Source organism: Papaver somniferum, chromosome 5 (genome assembly GCF_003573695.1).
Source record: "Papaver somniferum cultivar HN1 chromosome 5, ASM357369v1, whole genome shotgun sequence".
Taxonomy (NCBI): domain Eukaryota; kingdom Viridiplantae; phylum Streptophyta; class Magnoliopsida; order Ranunculales; family Papaveraceae; genus Papaver; species Papaver somniferum.
Window position 1 is genome coordinate 146,771,748 of NC_039362.1, and position 23,507 is coordinate 146,795,254.

The 23,507-nt window shown below is 37.4% G+C and overlaps 1 pseudogene; it reads left to right on the plus strand.

Annotated features, from left to right (window-relative positions):
* Window positions 1-2,827: 2,827 nt before the first annotated feature.
* On the plus strand, window positions 2,828-7,271 carry LOC113283111 (annotated as a pseudogene).
* Window positions 7,272-23,507: the final 16,236 nt, after the last annotated feature.

The window sequence follows — 23,507 nt, forward strand, 5'->3', positions numbered from 1 at the left end:
AAACAACTAATTCACAAAACAGACAATAATCTTAGCACGGTAATGACATTGAAGTATATATTCAAGGAAGTCAGTCTCTCTCTCTGCCGAATTTCTGCTTGTTTAGTGGAGCTCTGGAGCTTATGCTTCAGATATATGGATTCCTCAGTACTTAAATATTGATGGTATAGTTAGTCTATGGTAAATTGCTAATGTCGTAAAACTTCAAATGATACTGTAAGCAGAAGGCAACCCTATACCCGGATAGAATCTCTTACTATAGTACCCAATAAGGCATGAATCCTGCAAAGACGTGACTAAGAACTACGACATTTTCCAAAAGAAATGATGCAGAAAACAACATCAACAATTTTATACATGATGGAGCAGCGACGGACCTCATTGCATATACATGAATTGTTTATTAAGTATAAAGCATCTTTGGCAAGGAGAAGTTCAAAATTTATGCCTAACTACTATTATTTTCTGAAATTCATAGATTAGTATCTAGCAATTCAATCCACAATAATATGTACAGACTTAAACAACAAATTTCTTATTAGAAAGTGGTTAAATTATGATCAGGTTACATGTATTACCTGAAGGGATAAAATCCCACTTCCTCTGCAACAAAAACTAAACCACCAGATAACCCTCTCCATACATCTCCACGATCAAGCAAATCCACCATGGTTTTCCTTCTCGGAAACCTCTATGGCAACCTCAATATCATCGCATCCTCAATCTGGATAGGTAAATGAGTTTCCTATACCCGGATAGAAACTCCTGCCTTTGTAATGTCGTGACCGTTCCGTAGGATCTCTCCAGCTGAAGGATTTGAGAAACAACCTAACATTCTTAAGAAAGTGGATTTTCCTGCACCATTTGCTCCTGTTAACACGAGTGCACCTCCGTCATGGACTGATGCATTAATGTTTCGAAGAATTAGTTGGGCATTTCTCATGCATGAGACATTGTTTAGCAGCATTCTAGGAAGTGGTGGTTTTCTTATAAACATTTTAACTCCAAAACGTCATCAACCTAAAAAAGTAAAACACACAAATTGAGAATGAAAACATAAACAAACACAAAACCCCAACTCAGAAATCAAATTCCCTCAAAAATCCAATACAATTGAAAACACAAACCCCAAACTCAGTAAATCAGATTCCCTTAGAACTTCAAAACAAATGATGAAAACACCAGTCACCAATTTTTATTTCAAAATTGAACAACGTCATAGTATAATGAATCCAATTACTTCAAAAGAACAACACAAATTAAAGATGATGGAAACCAAAATTGGTTTCACTAAAACTAGATGAAACCGAAACTGGTTTCATCATTTTCCACATATTTTCATTTCACCAACACAAACTTCCAAGTATGTGTCCGTAACTTTTGTAAGTTAATTAACCTAAACACATCAAATTCTCAACAACTGAAATGTCTATTTCATTTCTATCAACAACTGAAATGTCTATTTCATTTCTATCAACAACTGAAATGTCTATTTCATCTCCATTAAAAGAATTCATCATTAGTTCACTCCATAACATCTCAAGCCATCACCTTCATCATATTTGTAGCTTCATAATCCCTGCAACTCATCATAACCTAAACTAATAATCACAACTATCAACTGCAGTTTCAAGGATATCTATAACTCTATCAATTGATATACTACATCTCAGTAAATATATTTCTAGGTCCAAAACCCATTTACCAAACAGCAGCAGCAACTAAATCTTCTAATTTGTTAAGAAACATAACAATCTCTTCCACTATTTCAACTTAAAATCAGATCCCTCTTCTTAACTCATCAGAGATTCAAATTCATCAACATCCTTTTCTCAATCATCTCCTTCTTAATCAAACCCCTCTCCCTAAATTTTGCAGATAGATCAATATCAAAGAAGCACCCTAGTTTCTTAATTTAGGGAAGATTATAAACCATAATTCTCTACGAAATCAAAATTAAACTTCATACTACCATCTCTACTTCAAATCAGAACAAACCCACTTTAATTCTAACAAACCATTGAGATTTAATAAAAAAGAATCAATGAAAACAGAAACCCTAAATTTGACCTCCGATTTACCTTTTCTGTGAATTCTGATTTCAGTAATCGATTCAACAACATCAATCTCAATCAAAGCAAAATTAAACTACAGAGATACGAATTACAATGAAGAATTAAAGAGGTTTGATGCACTAACCCCTTTTTAAGAACCACGATCCAGATTTAACCCTCTTTCTCAACTATTACGGAGAAGAAAACCAAATTTTGAAGACGAAATTGATGCTGGTGGTGAAGTAGGTGTTGCTGCTTGTGGTGACGGAGGTGTTGCTGCTGGTGTTCGTGGAGATTTGTTGCTGCTGGTGATGATGGTGGTGGGAGAAGGAGACGGAAGAAAGAAGAAAAAAGAAATCAGAGAAGAAGAAAAGGTCAAGGGCATGTTTGTCTTTTTTTAAGGTAACCAAAACTAAATTTACACATTATTATTTGGCTTGGGGTTTTTGTCCCAATTTTATTTGAAAAGGATTTTATTTGGTAGAAATAATATGACCGGTTTTTTCTTATCACTAGTTTGTTCACCTATGAGTTTTGTCCCTAGTTTTGTTAAATTAAATATAATCATGAATGGGCGGCCACACTTCTTCAACTCAACCTTGTACTGGTACGCCCTAGGCATTCACATAACTTTTTCTCTTATAACTTACCTGCCATGATGTCACGCGCCAAAACGGGGACTGTTCTTCAACTTTAAATCGGGAGTCGGGACTTGTAATTACTCTCACAAATCTTTTTCTGCTTCTCTTTCTCTTTTTTTTTTTCGTTTTTTTTTTTTTCTTTTTCCTTTGCTCCTCAATGGGGAAGGGATTCATTAGGGTTAGGGACGATGATCGAATAAACAGGAAGAGGAATTCGTCTAAACAGATCACTGATCAGGAATCAATGATTATTTAGCTAAAAAAGCTCAGAGAAAAGTAGGTTGGTAATATCCATTTCTAGGTTGTTTTTTTTTTTTGCTTATTGATTCTTGTATGTTCTAAACTGAAATCTCCTTTGAATCTCTGTAGGCACTAAAAGTTGCAAAGAAATTGAAGATGACAACTGTTTCAGGTTATGCAAATGAGTCGAATCCTTTTGGCGATTCCAACCTAAATGAAAAGTGAGTATAATTATATGTTTGTTTTTGTGTTTGGAGTATGTTGTTTGATGGAATTGAACTTAGAAACCCTAAGATGAACAGAACTTGACTAAATTTCAAAACCTAGTTTCTTTTGTTTTCTGTGGTTATTTGGTTAAGGCATGATTTCTAGTTAGTACTTTGGTTTCAGATTTTCATACGCGTATAAGTGTTGTTTGGTGAATTTTGGATGACTGGATACGCATATTTGAATCAAGGGGAAACTTAGTTATGTCTTAACTTAGTTAGGGTAAACTGCATATTTGAATCAAGGTGTAGTCAATTTCAGATTTTTTGCGAATGTTGGATGATTGGACAGAGTAAAAAGTGTGATAGTGGATCAATGGGGAAAACTTAGTTATGTCTGCTGTTGTTGTTAGTTTGGTTATTGAATTTGCATTATTGCGTTGCAGGTTTGTGTGGAAAAAGAAGATAGAAAAACATATTTCTAAAGGTGAATCTATTGATGAAATTTCTGTTAAATCTGAAAAGAGGAGAATCAAAGAAAGGATGGTATGTTTCTTGCCGATTTCTTCGTTAGTAATTTTTAAAATTTCTATCTATAAGATTGATTGGAGACTGTATTTGTTATGTTGTCACTCTATGTTCTTAGCCAGTTGTTGTTCTTCAAATTGATACTTTAATTAAACTTGTGATACGCATGCCCTGGAACCCAACTACTTGATATCAAATGTTGTGAAAATATAACAGTTTGTTTTCTGTTTTTATAATCTACTGTTCTTATGCTCAATTTCATTATGCAGGCGGAGATTGAGAAAGCAAAGAAAAGAAGGGAGGAAAGGGCTATTGAAAGGGCTCAACATGAACAAGAAATGGTAAGAGTTTATTCTATTTTATTACTAGTTTGTTGTTTTTTGTTGCTGTTGTAAGAAAACATATAAATGACAGCGTAGTTTCCTTGAAGTAGACAATACCTTCTTTTCACAGTTTTCCATGTGACTTAGATGAACATATGGTTCAGATTTTACTTAAAAGTTCCTCATCATGCAGGTAATGTTGGCTAGAGAACGTTCCAGATCTGAATTCCAGGACTTGGTGAAAAAGGAAAAAGAGGTATTGAGTACTTAAGAATTTCACCTTTTGCATCTTTGTATCGTAAAGCGTGCTGTTTGTTTTTATACTTTGATGCGTTATTTGGAGTGACACCACCACTCATCTTCTTTTGATTCATGATGCTTCATGTTTTGCTTCTAAAATATTCCATCCACAGTTTCATTTTAATCAAAGCAAAATCAGGTCAGGAATTCGATTGCGCGAAGGGCGGATTAAGCCTATTGATATACTCTCCAAGCATCTTGATGATTCAGATGGTTTTGACTTCGAGATTGATGAACTGGATGAACCATACATGGTTTTCCAGGTAAGTGTTTCTTGTTTTCGTGAATTTACTGATATTGGTTTGGTAGATAGAAATTTACTTTAAATAGCAGGTTATTTTTGTTTCAGATACCATGTCAGGCATTACATTGTGGAAAACACACACTTCCTTCATGATTCCTGAATGAAGGAAGCTTGATTTTCTATCAGTTGGTCTTAACTCTTCAGATGCACTGCCCAAAACCAGATCAGTGAGTCTGCTTGATAACATATACAAAACTGATGTTTTGTATCACCGCCTTCTGCTCAAGCGAACTGTTTTGTGTTTGTTATGTATTAATAATAGCATATTCATAGAAGTCTTGGCCAGTGTTACTCGGCGTGTCTCTTCATTATTATTTTTAAAATTGCAAAGAACGTTGGAGTTATCATATCACAAAGTACATGCTCCACTACGTACTTTGTCTAACAAGCCTATCCCATATTTTGTTTACTAAATTTTATCTCTACTTTTAATGCCAAGTGAAAGTACCTCATTTGTTCTACAGAGATGCTCTGTAACGTGGATTTTAACATCTTGGATTTCACATTACAGGGTTTGACGGTGAAAGATACGGAAGAGCTTCGTGATGACATAAAAATGCATCTGGATTTGGATAGGGCAACACCTAGCCATAAAAGATATTGGGAGGTATTACCCCTTGTCTTCCCTGCTGGTCCTGTGCTGGACCCTCTTTCTATAATTAATGGTTTTCCACTGGAAATTCTTCTGGATTATTGTCTATTAACTGATAGATGTGTCATGAAATTAAAGCAGTCTGGTGGATGTATGTTATATGTAACAAGGTGTTATTTGTGTTTTGCTACCAGCCGTTGGTATTGCTGCACCAGTAACTTTTCCCTAACCGTCCACCTAATGATATATGTCAGTGTCTGTAGAGCTTGTTTCATCCTCACTCATTGGTCCTGAAGTGACATTCTTTGTTCTTTGACAGGCATTACTTGTGGTCTGTGATTGGGAGCTAGCAGAAGCTCGGAAGAGGGATGCTCTTGATCGAGCTAGGGTACGTGGAGAGCAACCACCTGCTGAGTTGCTTGCTGAAGAAAGGGGATTACACTCAAGCATTGAAGAAGATGTGAAAAAACTACTGCATGGGAAAACTTCTAGTGAATTAGAAGTGTTACAGACGCAGATTGAGTCACAGATGCGTTCTGGCACTGCTAAGGTAGTTGAATACTGGGAGGCTGTTGTGAAACGACTTCATATATTCAAGGCCAAGGTAAGAGTCTACTAAAGTGTCTTAGGTTGCATATTCTTTGGTTCTGAATTGAAACTTATAGTTGAGTTGTGCAAATCTCACAGGCTTGTCTGAAAGAAATTCACACCAATCTGTTGTGTAAGCATCTAGGATGCCTACAAAACCCTGTGAAGAGTGAAAATATTTCGGAAGATGAGCGTGATGATTTGAAGCCGCAAGTTGACGAGGATATTATGCATGATGTGGAAGGTAAGTAACATTAATCTCATTTTACGATCACATGCTAGTTTGCCATATGATATGTAGCTTGTGGCAGCTAACATTCATCTTTTAAAAACAGAGGAGATGGTTAGTGAGGAAGAAGAAGAAGCTGGATCATTTTCTCCAGAACTTCTGCATGATGATGAAATCCAAGAAGCAATTGACCCTGACGACGATATAAATGAACTGGTAAACTATCTGGTTGCTATACTTTTTTACGCTGGGGCATCTCTCTGTAGGAACCAACAAGTAAACTGCATCTATGATTTAGTTCAATAAAACATGATTTCTCTTTGTTTGACCTTTAATAAGTTCCTATTTCATTCTTCTATCAAGTATTCAATTGTTTTTCTTTTTAGGTTCTATGTCTTAATGCCTTTTGTTTCAATGAAACAGGAATGTAAACGTCAGGCTTTGCATGATAACTGGGAATTAAAGGCCAGTAAAGAAATGGGAGATGTTGTGGAAGGAGATGCGGTATTTGGTTCTGGGGCCGAAGTAAACCTAGATGCACAAGTTTATTGGTGGCATGACAAGTACCGTCCCAGAAAACCAAAATACTTCAACCGTGTTCATACCGAGTATGAGTGGAATAAGTACAACCAAACCCACTATGATCATGACAATCCGCCTCCCAAGACTGTGCAAGGTTATAAGTTTAACATATTTTACCCAGACCTTGTAGACAAATCAAAGGCTCCTACTTACACCATAGAAGAGGTGGAAGGTAGCAATGGTGAGACATGCCTTATAAGGTTCCATGCAGGACCCCCATACGAGGATATAGTAAGTTTTCATCACTGTGCTTGCTGTTACTGATTTTAAAAGAAACTTTCTACCTCCAGGATTGGATCACTAATTTGTTTTTGTCAATAATGCAGGCATTCAAGATTGTTAATAAAGAGTGGGAGTATTCTCACAAAAAAGGTTTGAAGTGTACTTTCGATAGAGGAATCTTACACGTCTACGTCAACTTTAAACGTTATAGGTACCGCAGATAAGTCCAAGCTGGTGAGTATCAAGTAGTAGACAGTGTTACAGATTTTACTCATGTTTGTTAGAAGTTGTTAGAGGTCGTTTTCTGTTACAGTTTGTACTCTCTTCGTGTCGTCTTTCTATTAGCTCTCCTGTGTGTCATATGGGTTAAGTACAGCTGCGTATCGTTCTCTTTCTGTTGTGTATAAAGTGTAAAGTTTATATCCTGTTTTGGTTAATGAGAAAACACACATTTCGCCTGAACCATTCTTCTATGGTATCAGAGCAATCTGATCCTAAACCTTAGAAAAAAAAATTATGATACAAGAACTTCCTGCATCTTCATCATCAATAAAGGAAAATCCAACTTCAAATTCTATTGCTAAAATTCCTATTCATCATTTTTCAAATTTTGTTTCTCTGAAATTATCGGAAGATAATTTCATTACTTGGAAATCATTGATGATTCCTGTAATTCGTAAGTACAAGTTGATGAAATTTCTGGATGGATCATATCCTTGTCTAGTTCAATACACAAGTGTTCGGAAGCAAGCTAATGATACCGAGAATCCTCTCTATACTGATTGGATTGGATTGGATTGATGAAGATGTTACTATCATCATGTGGATTCAATCAACTCTCTCTGAATCGGTAATCTCTTACTTTACCAAATCTAATACATCTTTTGATTTTTGGACTTGTAACACCCTTTGTTTTTAGCATGACGCATGCTAAAAGATGCGCCGTGGCCTGAGATGAAGCTTCATCCAAAGCTTCGGTTGCGTAGGGAAAAGAACATTGGCCCTTGGCCAATGCGTTGACAATGTACAACCAACACGGCTGAGCATCGGGTTGGCAACGGACAGCCCAGACAACATGGCTGGATACCGGGTTGGCAGCGGACAACCAACATGGATGGACATCGGGTTGGCAGTGGACAACCAACATGGATGGACATCGGAGATGACATTGACAGTGAGCAGCCATCCTGGCTGGTCATTCAGAAATTCATGGCAACGACCATGAATAGTGAAGCAAGCATGTCAATATGCTCCCCTTTCCATACTTATAGAAATTCCATTAAGACATATATAGGGAGGGGTACTTGGTTGAAGGTGCATATACGGACCATGCACCAAGTGAGATAGCCTTAGAGATGTGCATCCATCACGGCTGGACATTGGAATGGCCTATGGGCTAAAGTCGGAAGTACAACCATCACGGCCCTTCACGGGACCTGGCTCAGGAAGTGTTCAGCCGTCATGGCCGAACATTAGAACTGGACTGTGAGCCAGAATTGAATGTACAACCATTACGGTCGTACATCGCAGTCGGCCAGAATGGTAAGGTGCAACCATCATGGCCTGGGGAGTTGATGAATGATTTTTCTCCCCCAATTTGAGTTGTAAAAATGTCAAATTAACATATATATGGAGGGGTAGTTGCTTGATGGTGCATATGCGGACTATGCACCAAGTAAGCTTCATAGCTTAGCTGGAAGAGTATAAATGATTCCTAAGGCTCATTTATAGTTGTGTAGCCTCGCGAAGAGGGCATTTTATGCTTAGGCATCGTTATGCCATATTCCGGACCAAACATGCAATACTTGGATGCATTTTGACGGAACGGCCTATACGGACTAGACCATTACCTTTATTGCTTGGCCATGGCATCGCAAACGAGTTGGTTTAAGTTTCTGTCCTTCCAGGATGAACTACGGTCTATGCTTGATCCTTTTAGAGTAGGGAAGGGTACGTAGGCAGCCACAATGAGTTGCAGTATTGCCGGTCCAGCACTTTGTCGCTCATATCATCTAATTGGGAGATGATTGCGACATTCTGGCCTCTCATATCATCTGGCTCGGTAGCTTGACGCAAGAGATGATTGTGCCAAAACTTGATGAGGCAAGTTGCATTCCATTCACTGGATGCTCATACTTCCTATCAAGGCATTCGACATACGCTAAAAACCCGAGTGTCGTAATTTAGCTCAAGAGGAGTCCATTTTGATGGGAAACAACCCTAATACCAAGACATGTTGATCTATAGATCTACATGGTCACCAGAATTTAGCCAAATTCCATCGTTTAGGGCCTCAAAAGGCCGTTTTTGTCGTTTTAGGAAAGTCTTTATTTTCTTAATAAACCCTTTGTGGATCAAGGGTGAGTTGGAGTGGTGTGGAAGCTAAATTAGCTGCATCATGCTCCACGAGCATGCTTGCAAAGGCGAATGAACGTGCATTTTCCTAGATTTAAGGCCCAGATCGTAGCATCATCATGGCGCATCGGGGAGATTACGGCCTACGGGACAACGCGCCAAAAGCGTACTTTTCCGGTCCGTCACAGGACTAGTATCAACAATAGATTTGCTCGAGCTTCATCCACTCATTCGATTCAATTGCGAATCAAACTTTTTTCAATCAAACAAGGTGGTAAATCTGTTCCTTCTTTAATTAGCTGCAGCCTGCGAAATTATATCAGATAATGAACTTGTTGTTGTTACCTTGTATGCGTTAAACTCTGATTACATTCCTTTTGATACGTCTATGAGAAATAGGAATCCACCAGTGTCTAGTATTGAATTGCATAATTTGTTTCTTAGTGAAGAAACTGTTGTTAAGGAACTAACTCAATCTCTTCTTACTGAATCCAGTAATCGTGCTTTTGCTGCTCAACACAATAATTTTAGATCATTTAATTGAGGTGGTGGTAGAGGTATTTCTCCTAGAGGTGAACGTTTTGGTGGTAATTTTCATTCTGGTAACTTTCAATCTGGTAGAGGTTTTTATACCGGAGGAAGAGGATCTTTCAACTATTCTTCTTCTGGTAGAGGATCTACACAATTTTCACCATCTGGTAGAGGTTCAATGTATTCTGGTAGAGGTTTTGGTAATTCATCGGGTGCTTCTTCTTTTCCTACATCTACTAGACCTCTTGCACATTTGTTTTCTGATGATAGACCTCCATGTCAGATTTTCCACAAATATGGTCACTATGCAGATGAATGTTGGAATCGTATGAACTGTTCTTATCAAGGTAGAGAACCTCCCAGAAATATTCAAGTTATGCTTGCATTTGCAAATATATTTGGTGAAAATCCTTGCTACATGGATTCTGGTGCCAATCAACATCTTACTTCTGATGTCACCAATTTTGATGCTTCTACTTCAACTCCTTTTACTAGTGATGACAATGTTGCTACTGCAGGAGGTGAAGGTATGCCTATTCTTGGTCATGGTTCATCTACTATCTTTCATGAAAATCAAACTTTCTATCTTCATGATATTCTACATGTACCTAAAGTCTCACACAACCTAATATTTGTCCATAAATTTTCTCAGGAAAATAATTGTTCACTAACCTTTACATTCACTCATTTTTGTGTCAAGGATCTCAATTCAGGGAGAATTCTTTTCCAGGGACCCAGTGACAATGGACTTTATCCATTCCCAAGCACTTCAACTTTCTTTTATATTCCTGCCAACTTTATCCTGCTCTCAAGCTTCTACTGCAGTCTGGCATAAAATACTATCTCATCCTTCTTTTGAGACTTTAAGTAGAGTATGTAAATCCATAAAGTTTAATAATGTCATGCCTAAACCATTACTCTGCACTGCATATCAGTTAGGCACCATTTAGTATATCTACTTTTGTATCCACTTTTCCTTTACAATTGTTTCATATGTATGTTCAGGGGTCCTTCTCCAGTTCTTTCCGTAACTGGTTTTAGGTTCCGTGTGAACATTATTGATGACTTTTCAAAATTTTGTTGGGTCTTTCCTCTCACTCTCAAATCTGACTTTAAATAGATACTCCTCAATTTCAAAAACTATGCTGAAAATATACTGTCATGTAAAATTAAGACCATCAGGATTGATGGAGGAGGTGAATTCATCAATCATGAATTAGGATCCTTTCTATCTTCTTTTTGTATTTTTCCTGAAATAACATACCCCCATACACCAGAACAAAATGATGTTGCTGAAATCCAAACATATGCATTTATTGGATATCACCAGAACCTTTCTTATTGAAGCATCTCTCTCATTGTCTTTCTGGTTTGAAGCTTTAAGCAAAGCCAATTACATCATTAACAGACTGCCTACCAAATCTATTTCATTTTTGTGTTTAATTTGATCTCAATACTATATATTGTTGGCACTCGAGTTTGTACTAATTTTGGTGTTTTATGTGTTTGTAGGCACCTTTGGAAAATAAACATTTTTTGGAAAATTCGGCTCGAAAAGTTGGTAAAAGCCCCGGAGGACACGTGTTATTCGGACTCTCACCGTTGGATAAGGGGCACCTCAATTACTAAGGGGCACCCCGGGTCACCCCAAAAGGCATCTGCTATTAGCACCCTAGTACAGTATTAGGGGGAGGCCATCTTCTCCATTTGAATTTTGTTTTTGGCGGGAAAATGGAGAACACTTCTGCAGATTTTTGATCGAATTGTTGAACGTGTTCTAGGAAGATTCAATGGCTGATTTTTTGGTAGAAAGTTGTGATATGGCCTATTAAACACACTGTGGGCTTTTGGTTCGACCAGAATTGGCTAGAATCATCTAAACAATTCACGGGTTGAAAACAGGGCAGTTCGTGTATATCACGGGTTTCACGTGATTTGGAGAAGATTCAACGTGTTTTGTGCGTGCATGGAAGACCCTCACAGCCTGTTGGAGCGTGAAGGAGTTAAATATGGTAATTTGGAGGCTTGAAAACGCGTGAGAAGATGAAACAGGAAAGAAAATATTCCCAGAAATATTTTCTTTACTGCCGAGTTAAAGAGAATTATATGGAGTGAATGAGCGAGATTCGATGGGTCTGTTGGCTATAAATAGGTTGCTGGGGCTGAGTAGCAAGGGTGTCGAGAGTCTGGGGGGCTGAGGAGAGCCAGAGAAGAAGAAATTCGAGTTTTCCCAAACTCGGTTTCTGCTGCTGCTGCTGCTGAAGAACATGAAGAACACGAAGAACGGACCTGCACCAGCAGTCGTTTTTCTACAGTAATAACGACTCACACCTGTGGGTCGTACATCAGGAAGACTTATTTGCTACAGCGTTTGCGACACAGCTGCAGCAGTCTTATTTTGTCACTGAGGGTCGTAGTTCTCTGGTTTGTAACAAATATAATTGTTACAAACCCGGTTTTATTGTATTTCTCATATTCTCATCATTTGTAAACCATTTTTGAGCATCAATGAAATATTTTGAGAGGTTTTCCAACATGATGAGCGGATAATTTCCTCGTAACCAAGGCAATGGAGGAAGCTATTCACGCAACATAAATGGGTAACTATTTCATTTAATTATATAATTCACCTAATCGCTGCTTTTGCAGAATTATTTGAATGATTGTCTTAATTATTTGTTATTCAGTTTGTTAGGTTATGCTTGGTTTAATCTCTTGACAATCTATGCTTAAGGTTTACAAATAATGTTTGAGAATCTGTATGATTGATAGTGAATTAAAGATAAAAGAGGACTTAAGAATTGAATAGAGTTTTGAAATACTTATCATTCAATTTTGCATAATAGTGGAATCTAGTGTCTTGGTTACCTCTCGCACCCATTGTTAATATTTTTGTATATATAATTTTATCAAATCTTTAAATTTAATATTCACAAGTCTGAGAGTTTGAACCTCATTACTACAACATCTTCAAAAAACATTATCATTTTGGCGCCGCCGACGCGGATTTGTGCTTAGGTAGAATTTTTAGGTTTTTATTATTTTTTATTATTCCATTTGTTCTTTTTACGTCTCTTTGGTTGTGTCTTTGTATTACAGGTTTGAAGTTGGATACTAAAGACCTTGGAATCAAAGCTTAAAGCTAAAAGAGAAGGAAAAAAGACAAAGCAAAAAAAAGAAAAAAAAAAAGAGAGAATTATTTATTTATTATTTTTAAGAGACTTTCCATTTTTTTTTTTTTGTAATTATTATTGTTATTTTTTTTTTGTATTTCTTTTCATTGGACTGGACTTTGGACAATTTATTTTAATTTTAAACCCTACGGAAGGGTTATATAAAAAAAAATTAAATATAAACTGTTTACAGGTAAGGACGACGATTACAATATCGTCTCGGCCCTTCGGGTTCGTACACTGACACCGGAGTCAGTGGCCCGAGTCGACTACAGCGGTTCTTCGCCCGTCTGGTACGGGAGGTAAACTTCTAAACACCCGCGAATTTCCTGTCAGCGGGTTTACTATCTGCCTTAAGGTGATTATATGTTGAGGACTGAACCGGCTGCTTTAATTTCCTAGTAAAGGGCAAGAACTGGCCATATAAGATAAGGGTTCGGATTTCATCACCGTTCCCTTCTTGCCCGCCTTAGGTAAACGAAACCTAACGCGAACCCAAACTTAAAATTTGATTAGAACGAGATCGATAGGGTAACGAGCTTAGTAGGAAAGTCGTTCGAAAAATATTGGTTACTCTTTTAGCATACTTCGAATTTCATGATGGTTTCTGTGAGTTGAATGCGTGACTGCGCCGCCTTGTGATAGCGGTGAGGCCTTGGGTATCAAAGCTCTACTGAGCTTCCCTCGCCTCAATTCAACTTACTTTGACTCGGACTGATTCCAGAGGGGTTTGCTTAAATTGTAACGAATTCCCTTTCGAAGGATTAAAAGCTGGTCTAGAAACAATCTAAGTGGAGCCATCATGCTTTTTGTTTGCTAGAAATCAGTAGGTTTGATTTGGTCGGGTCAGCCTTGTTTGTGATTGTGTAGAATTCCCTTGCAATTAAGAATGTCGAACTGGTATGACAGAAGCCAATACAATGAGTATCGATCTAAATTTAAATATGGACATCATCATTTTTATGACCATGGTGGGAATAGTAGTTGGGAACGCCAACCTTTTCAAGGTTATGGTTCATACCATAGTGAGCCCAATTACTATCCACATGCGAATTGGTCTTACGAGCAAGAAAATCAGGAACACTGTAGTACTGGTTACTCGTTTTTGGAAACTAGTCTTGATTATGATATTTCTGGACCTGTTCCATCTCTATAAGAGACCCAACAATGGATTGAAAGGACGTATAAACGTTTAGTTGCAATGAATAGTTCAAAAGAAGAGTGTACACGATATTCTGAGATGATAAACGAGAGTGGTAAACGTATAAGTGTTATGCTCAGTGAAATTCAGGCACGTCTAGAGGCAGAAAATGAACAGTTGGCTAATGCTGCTCGAAATAATCTAAATTTCCAAAATAGGGTTTCTAATTCTACCCTTGATATCAATAGTGAATATTTGCCTAATTTAGAGGACGAGGCTAGAATAAAAGACACTACTTATTTAGATAAGGTTCAATCATCTTTGTACTATTATGATGATGAGGATAGTAGTAATGAAGAATCTGAAATATGTAGGCATAGTAATCAGGAATCTATTATTGAGCTTTATAATGATTATATTATTTCTAGTTCAAATCCAAATAATTTTTATGATTATTCACCTATTCAATAGGACGAGGATTTGATTAGGGATACCACCGTTTTAGATGATGTAGTTTTTCCTTTTGATTACGAAGCCGATAGTGGTTTAGAGGAACGGGTTTATTCCGAAAATGATGTTTTAGAGTCTAGCGACTTAGAAACAATAGTATTAGATGAAGAAGATATACCCGTAGAGATGAGTGAGGATGAACCCGACTTAGAAGAATCAATTGACCATTTTCGGGAATCCGATGACCTAGAAAATAGGGAAGTTGTGACTAGTCTTTCTAGAGACACAGAAAACTCTAAGTTTGGGGGTGATTATCATTCTCCGTGCGCTTTAACTCTTAAAAAGTTCCCTCGTGTAGGACTTGACATTTGTGCCTCAACCATCTTACAAGATTATCTTCGTATACTTTTTCCTGAACCTAATGATGTCCAAAGAGAAGCTCAGTTGTTAGAAACCCATCCTCTGGTTGATGTGGTTGACCCAAGCTATGATACCAAGATTGACTTTGTTTTCCCACCAACAAATTTTCTTCCAATTGTGGGAACATTTGATTTTAAGATGTGTCGGTTATTAAGTTTTGAGACTAAACCTAATTACTTTAGGAGAATAGGGTCGACACATTTTCTTAAGGAAGACCAACTCTTTCATTGTGGTCAGTTTTGTGAGTCAAGTCTAATTGACTTTAAGGATCCGCAGTTGTTCAGGTTATTGTTATGTGCTTCTAAGTTCCTACTTGAGTATTTCCAGACTCTACAACCTGATCTTAAGAATCCTTCTTTTGAGGAAGTCCAGCCTATGAAAGCATTTTATTTAGACCCTTTTATAGAGCCTGAACCTGAGCCACAACTAGAGATAGTTGTCTTAAACAAAAAGTTAAATAAGGGTATGTTCGGTATCTTCTTGGTCTGTTGCAGTTTCCTCTTCTTGTGGTTAGCACTTTTTGATCCAGATGACCCATAATTATTCCGGCTACTTCTATATTCTATGAGGTGACTAATTCCTTCCGATGTCTGGCTGAAGACTTTAAACTTAGCACTTCTTGGGAGGTAACCCAATCTCATGCAACATGGTAATATCTTTCCTTAACCCTTTTGCTTCAAATGGTAACAGTTTCTCCTTGTTCATATGCTTTTAATTTTATCTTTAGAACATTGAGGACAATGTTAGATTTAAGTTTGGGGGTATGGGAGAAACTTTTTAGTTGCATTTTTGAAACTTCTAGCATCACATGGTATCCGGTTAGCTAAGTTTACATATTGTTTCTCACCGAAAAGATAGAAATTGGAATGCTAGGGATAACAACTTATTGAGACATTAGAGAAAAAGACATTGAGATCCTTGAAATTCAGGAGAGAACTTGTTCCTTTTAGAGGGTAACCGTGATGGACCTAACCATACATGATGGAAGGAAAGTAGGTCAGGGAAATGCCAGAAAGACAAAGCAACCTCACAATGTAGTCTTAGTTACTGGATTGCGACTCTCTCTCAGTAGAAACTTATCATCATCAACAAGCAGAGCGACATCAAAATCTATGAAGAAAGTGAAGACTTTTAGGTTTAGAAGCAACAATAGAAGAGAATAATTCAAAAATCAAAGTTGAAGTTATAAGAGCAAATGATATAAGTTGTTAGAATCCATGATACAAAGACATCACAAGTTGCGAAGATCCAAGTTTTGAAAGTCCTTCTCTCATGGCCATGTAAATTTTTGTCTTGTAATTTTTTGTTTTCAAAAAAAAAAAAAAAATGAAAAATGAAAAATGAAAAATGAAAAAAAAAATGAAACATCATTACGTTCTTTTTGTTCAATAAGGCCATAGGGAAGAAGAAATTTATAAGTCAAGCAAGAAATCGAAGAGAAGAGTTAATTGTCAAGGTTCTATGAGGTTCGAGAGTTTATCATCAACAGTTGAAGACCAAAGAAGACGTTGTTTCTACTGAGCACTGTGAGAGAGTCGAAGAAAGATGCATTTTGGTTGCTTTGTTAGTCTGCTTTCAATCTGGCACAAAATCTTTCTAGCACTGGTTTAACTCATCACACGTAATTAGTCCAGCTGTGTAGCAGATGTCCCTCTCATTTTTATCTCTCTCCTAATCTTATCCAGCTGTAAAGCAGCGGACGCATCTTACAATGTTTATCTAGCTGTGTAGCGGATATCTCTTTATCTAGCAGTGGTGTGGATGTGACTCCCCTTTTCTTCAGTCAGCTTTAGAGCTGACACCTTTAATTTCTCTGGCATTCTACTTACTTGGAGATAGGTTGAGAATATGTATGTCCTCATAGCTCTTTGGATACTTGTGACCAATTAGGAGTAAAGGTTTTGTGGGTACACCTCTGGTAAACCCTCCGGAGACAACACTCCGCCGCTAGGGCCACCTAGCGGTTTAACGGCCTGCTGCACGTGCTAAGTGTAGTCTTTTTATCTTTTCAAAAATAAATTTTGCTCGAGGACTAGCAAATAATAAGTTTGAGGGTATTTTATAGACACATTTTTGTGTTTAATTTGATCTCAATACTATATATTGTTGGCACTCGAGTTTGTACTAATTTTGGTGTTTTATGTGTTTGTAGGCACCTTTGGAAAATAAACATTTTTTGGAAAATTCGGCTCGAAAAGTTGGTAAAAGCCCCGGGGGACACGTGTTATTCGGACTCTCACCGTTGGATAAGGGGCACCTCAATTACTAAGGGGCACCTCAATTACTAAGGGGCACCCCGGGTCACCCCAAAAGGCATCTGCTATTCGCACCCCAGTACAGGATTAGGGGGAGGCCATCTTCTCCATTTGAATTTTGTTTTTGGCCGGAAAATGGAGAACACTTCTGCAGATTTTTGATCGAATTGTTGAACGTGTTCTAGGAAGATTCAATGGCTGATTTTTGGTAGATAGTTGTGATATGGCCTATTAAACACACTGTGGGCTTTTGGTTCGACCAGAATTGGCTAGAATCAGCTAAACAATTCACGGGTTGAAAACAGGACAGTTCGTGTATATCACGGGTTTCACGTGATTTGGAGAAGATTCAATGTGTTTTGTGCGTGCATGGAAGACCCTCACAGCCTGTTGGAGCGTGAAGGAGTTAAATATGGTAATTTGGAGGCTTGAAAACGCGTGAGAAGATGAAACAGGAAAGAAAATATTCCCAGAAATATTTTCTTTACTACCGAGTTAAAGAGAATTATATGGAGTGAATGAGCGAGATTCGATGGGTCTGTTGGCTATAAATAGGTTGCTGGGGTTGAGTAGAAAGGGTGTCGAGAGTCTGGGGGGCTGAGGAGAGCCAGAGAAGAAGAAATTCGAGTTTTCCCAAACTCGGTTTCTGCTGCTGCTGCTGCTGAAGAACATGAAGAACACGAAGAACGGACCTGCACCAGCAGTCGTTTTTCTACAGTAATAACGACTCACACCTGTGGGTCGTACATCAGGCATACTTATTTGCTACAACGTTTGTGACACAGCTGCAGCAGTCTTATTTTGTCACTGAGGGTCGTAGTTCTCTGGTTTGTAACAAATATAATTGTTACAAACCCGGTTTTATTGTATTTCTCATATTCTCATCATTTGTAAACCATTTTTGAGCATCAATGAAATATTTTGAGAGGTTTTCCAACATGATGAGCGGATAATTCCCTCGTAACCAAGGCAACGGAGGAAGCTATTCATGCAACGTAAATGGGTAACTATTTCATTTAATTATATAATTCACCTAATCGCTGCTTTTGCAGAGTTTTAAATTATTTGAATGATTATCTTAATTATTTGTTATTCAGTTTGATAGGTTATGCTTGGTTTAATCTCTTGATAATCTATGCTTAAGGTTTACAAATAATGTTTGAGAATCTGTATGATTGATAGTGAATTAAAGATAAAAGAGAACTTAAGAATTGAATAGAGTTTTAAAATATTTATCATTCAAGTTTGCATAATAGTGGAATCTAGTGTCTTGGTTACCTCTCGCACCCATTATTAATATTTTTGTATATATAATTTTATCAAATCTTTAAATTTAATCTTCACAAGTCCGAGAGTTTGAACCTCATTACTACAACATCTTCAAAAAACATTATCATTACCATTTGCTCTTTTATGTAATATTACTCCACCAACTTCTACATGTTTTTCTCAATCTATCAAAATTCCAGTTTGGAAAAATGCTATGGTCCTATGGATAGAGAACATAAAGCTGTGAAAGATGCCAACACTTATACTCTTGTACCAGCTCATCCATCTCAAAATCTTGTAGGTTGTAAGTGGGTTTTTAAAGTGAAACATAATGTTGATGCTACAATTGAGAGATTTAAAGCTAGATTAGTAGCTAGTGGGTTTCATCAACTTGAAGGACTTGATTATACTGGCACTTTCAGTCCTGTTGTCAAGCCAACAACAATTAGAATTGTCATGTCACTTACAGTTCAGTTTGACTGGTCTATCAAACAACTTGATGTGAGCAATGCCTTCCTTCATGGAGACCTTAAGGAGACTTTTTATATGATTCAACCACCATGTTATGATGATCCATCCAAACCAGATTATGTGTGTAAACTCAACAAATCTTTATATGGTCTCAAACAGGCACCTAAGGTCTGGTATGAAAAATTGGTTGGTGTTCTTGTGGCTTTGAATTTCAAACCATTTGTGGCAGATTCATCCTTATTTGTTCATAAATTTGGCTCTAAGCTCACAATTATCCTAGTCTATATGTTGATGATATAATCATCACAGGTAAAGATTCAGCTCATTGTGAAGATATTATTCAACATCTGAGTATTCAGTTTCATGTCAAAGACTTAGGAGCTCTACATTTCACTTGGGATTGGAATTCAAGAGGAACTCAAAAAGTATATTTCTCTCTCAATCTAAATATGTTCTTGATCAACTTCAGAGAACTAATCTTATGGGTCTCAAGCCTTGTTCTTCACCTTGTCCAGCCAATTTCAAGTTATCAGCTACAGATGGAGAGTTACTTTATGATCCTACTGAATATAGATCTCTAGTAGGTTCTCTGCAATATCTTACATGGACTAGGACAGAAATAAGTTTTGCGGTCAATCATATTTTCCAGTTTATGCAATCTCCCACGATTACTCATTTAACTGCAGCTAAAAGGGTTTTAAGATATATTAAAGGCACTATCACTCATGGTTGTACTTCAGTAAAGAATTGTAGTCTCTACAGGGTTACAGTGATGCTGATTGGGCTGGATACCCCGATGACAGAAGATCCACTAGTGGGTTTTGTATATTCTTTGGAGATTCACCAATCTCATGGTCTTCTAAGAAACAACCTACAGTTTCTAGATGAAGTACTGAGGCTGAATATTGATCTTTGCATCCATTGTTGATGGAGTATCATGGATTTGTCAGGTGTTGAAGGATCTTCATATATTTCTACCTGATCCTCCTTCAATTGATTGTGATAACAAAAGCGCTATTTCTCTAGCATCCAACCCTGTTTTTCACAGTCGCATGAAACACCTCGCTATTGACAATCACTTTGTCAGGGAGTTAGTGCAGTCTAAACATCTTCAAGTTATCTACATTTCTACTCTGCAGCCTGAAGGACTTGCCACTCCTAGATTTTAATTTCTCAAGCACAAGCTTCGAGTTCTTTCCCCTCGTCAGCTTGAGGGAGGCTAGTAGACAGTGTTACATATTTCACTCATGTTTGTTAGAAGTTATTAGAGGTTGTTTTCTGTTACAGTCTGTACTCTCTTCGTGTCGTCTTTCTGTTGGCTCTCTTGTGTGTCATACGGATTTAGTATAGATGTGTATCATTCTATTTCTGTTGTGTATAAAGTGTAGGGTATGTATCCTGTTTTGGTTAATGAGAAAACACAAAATTCGCCTGAACCATTCTTTTATCAAGTGTCCGGTTGCGGTTCAAATTCTTGAAGTGCAACTCAAAAGCTAAGAAGCCAAATTTTGATTTCTTCTGCACCCTCAAACGTTTTGTTACATCTTTTACTGATTTTAACATATTTGTATTTGAAATGGATGGAGACTTAGCCTTTACACTGCTGCTTAGCCAGATTTTGTAAAAAGTTGATACTATACATATTTACCAGAAAAATAAATATATAAATACCGATATTTCTCTTTCTTTCTCAAATCAGTCGCTTCACACAGAAAAATGGTGTCCCATTCGGCTAAAACAGAGAATTACATCGAAGAGGATCGCAGATTGTAGATTTTCATGAGCAAAAAAAATTATGATGTAAATATTTTACCCACACAAAGACTTAATATGTACAACTAATCAAAATAACCAATTTTGACAACATATGGAAAAAATTCAAGCGACACCCAACTAAAGTGAAACACGGCTGTAAGAACTATCTTATCAAAATCAACTGCAAAACACTAGTATTTACATCATCTTTTAGTGTAGCAATACCTGGAAAAACATAAACAACCAGCCTTACAAGTTAACTCTTCCTAAAATAATCTAAAATAAACCATGCTTGTATAAAGGGGGAGTCTAAATTTGGATTTTTTACCTCCATGCAGCCAAATCAGTAAGCATCCAATTTAAAATGAAAAACTGTAAAAGTCTAATTCCTATATTGAAGTGAAAGGTTGAATAAAGAGGAATTTTACACCTTCTTTTTTTTTCCTGACTCATCTGAGTCGTCTGGATCTGACTAATATCACTTGACTTATCTATGTAGATGGGGAAAAATGATTTGCTGGTTTTTATGGAATTGAGGAGACGACCGTACGGCGGATACTCCTTGAACCGAGCGAAATTCTTAACCTCACACATAAGCACTGCAAGAAGGGAGTTCTTTAAGTTCGAGAGATCAATCTGTAGGACTCCGGCCAAACCAAGACAACGGTCGTTCCAAAGTCAATTCGATCACAAGAGACGATGGGCCGATCTGTATGAGGGAAGCTGAGAAATATGTGAAATCAATGGTGATCAAGGATTGTTGGTGTGTTGTGTATTTTGCGTGAAAATAGTTTCTGAATGATTGAATTTACTCAGTTGAGAGTAATTGCTAAGACGATGAGTAGGCGAAAAACTATCTATCGAGAATTTTATGTTGTTTCAATCATGGTTTCAGAGAACTATTTATATTGCAAGAGAAGTAGACACCTTGATCCCAGTAAGTGTGACAGTTGCTGAAGTCAAAGAGTGGGAAAGTGGGAAATCATGTAAAAACCAGTTTCTCATCGTGCGGAGGTTTGGTTGATTGTCCACTCACTACTTCGTTAACTCCTTCAACTGCTTGCACGACTTAGTCACATTTTCATCATGGGTGAACACACGTGTCGTAGGCCGCCAGACCAAAACCCTAGTTAATATCCCCCATGTGACACGATTGATGTCTCGTGATTGTGGAGTCTGCGAGGCAGACGTGTATTTAGTTAGTCAGTTGCTGACTTCATGGGACGATGAGTCCTTGTATTGCTGAGTCGAACGTGATTTGCAAATGATCTAAGACTCATGAATTGAACGTGTCTTTTGAGACAGATATATACTACGTTGATAGTTAAGGTGAGCAAATATTGCTCATTTGATGAATTGTTGAATATTGATAGTTGAACCAATATTCCTTAGTCTGATCAAATGTTGCTCGTTTGATGAATTATTGGTAATGGAACCAAATAAAATATTAATTTGAAATACTGGCAACTGAACCGAGTACAATTAATTAAAATTTTGACCACGGGATCAACGTAAAATTATTAGCATTTGAATATGGAATTATGCACCTTGGATTTGAAAACCCTAATTTCCATCAATTGTTGATCAATTGATGATTTATTGAAAATCAACCACGGAATGAAGGAGGGACCGGCTACATGGGATGATGGGTCGACCATGTAGCGCCCAGATGCTCGAGTGAGCAAATACCAAAGTCTCTTGAAGACCAGTTGGTGAAAAGATGATCAAATGCTGGTTTAATCATTTTTCAAATAATGTTCGTCTGAACCTTAGGTGATAAAACCTAATAAATTATAAAGAGATGAAGGACCGACCAAGGGGTCATGAAACCGTCCCTGGTTGGTCACGGGATCTACTGACGATCATTTTATGAAATTCCAAGTCGTTTGGAAGAGTTCTGGACCTAATGCGTGCAATTGTACAAATTAGGTCAAATTGTGAAAATGCGTGGGATCGGCTCCTGGCAAGCCAAAGAGCCAACCTTGGCCGGTCAAGGTAATATGCTCACGACGCCAAAGTGTCTGTGTCTCAGCCTTGAGAATTTTGATATTTTCTGATGTGCGTTTGAGCAACATTTTGAGAAAATATGAAGAAATCAAGGATTTTGCTGAAACTGAGGAAACTTCATAAGATGAAGGAAATAATAATAATAATAAAATGAAGGAATCATGAAGTCTGGGACCGGCTATGGCCAAGGCATGGCCGTCCGGCCAATGAGCCCGGTCCCATGGCACTTTTCCTAATTTTATATTATTTTCATGATTTTAGGGAAATATCATGAAATCAAGGAGTTTGTTGAAATCAAGGAGTTTTCTTGAAGTGAAGGAGTTTCCATGAGATGAGGGAAACAAATAATATTAATAATAATAAAATAAGGGCGTGTGGGACCGGCTTGGACATGGTCGGCCGGCTAGGGCCCGGTCCCGTGAGTCTCCCCTAACTTTATATTCATGTTTTGAAAGAAATATCATGAAATTAAGGGATTTCCATGAGATGATGGAAATAATTAATAAAATAAGGAATTACAAGGTGTGGGACCGGTCACGGCTAGGGCAAGCACCGCTCATGATATTAGCGCCATATAGTCAACCACAAAGTACAAAGAAAATGATGATGCAGACATATAATGAAGCTAATGGGTTCTTATTTCTCTCGTATATTTTATTCAATATGCTAGAAAGTTCACCCCGATGTAGTTCACTTTCACGGCCTAATTCGATGACCAAGTTCAAGGAATTAAGAACATTGTACATACTTGCATTTTCTTCATCAACAGAAGTATTCCACTAGATGATAAAAGTTACAATTGATTGAGAGAGATAAACAGAATATCCGAATGTGGGTTGAATTTAACCACTCTAGTGCAGTTCAGTCTGAT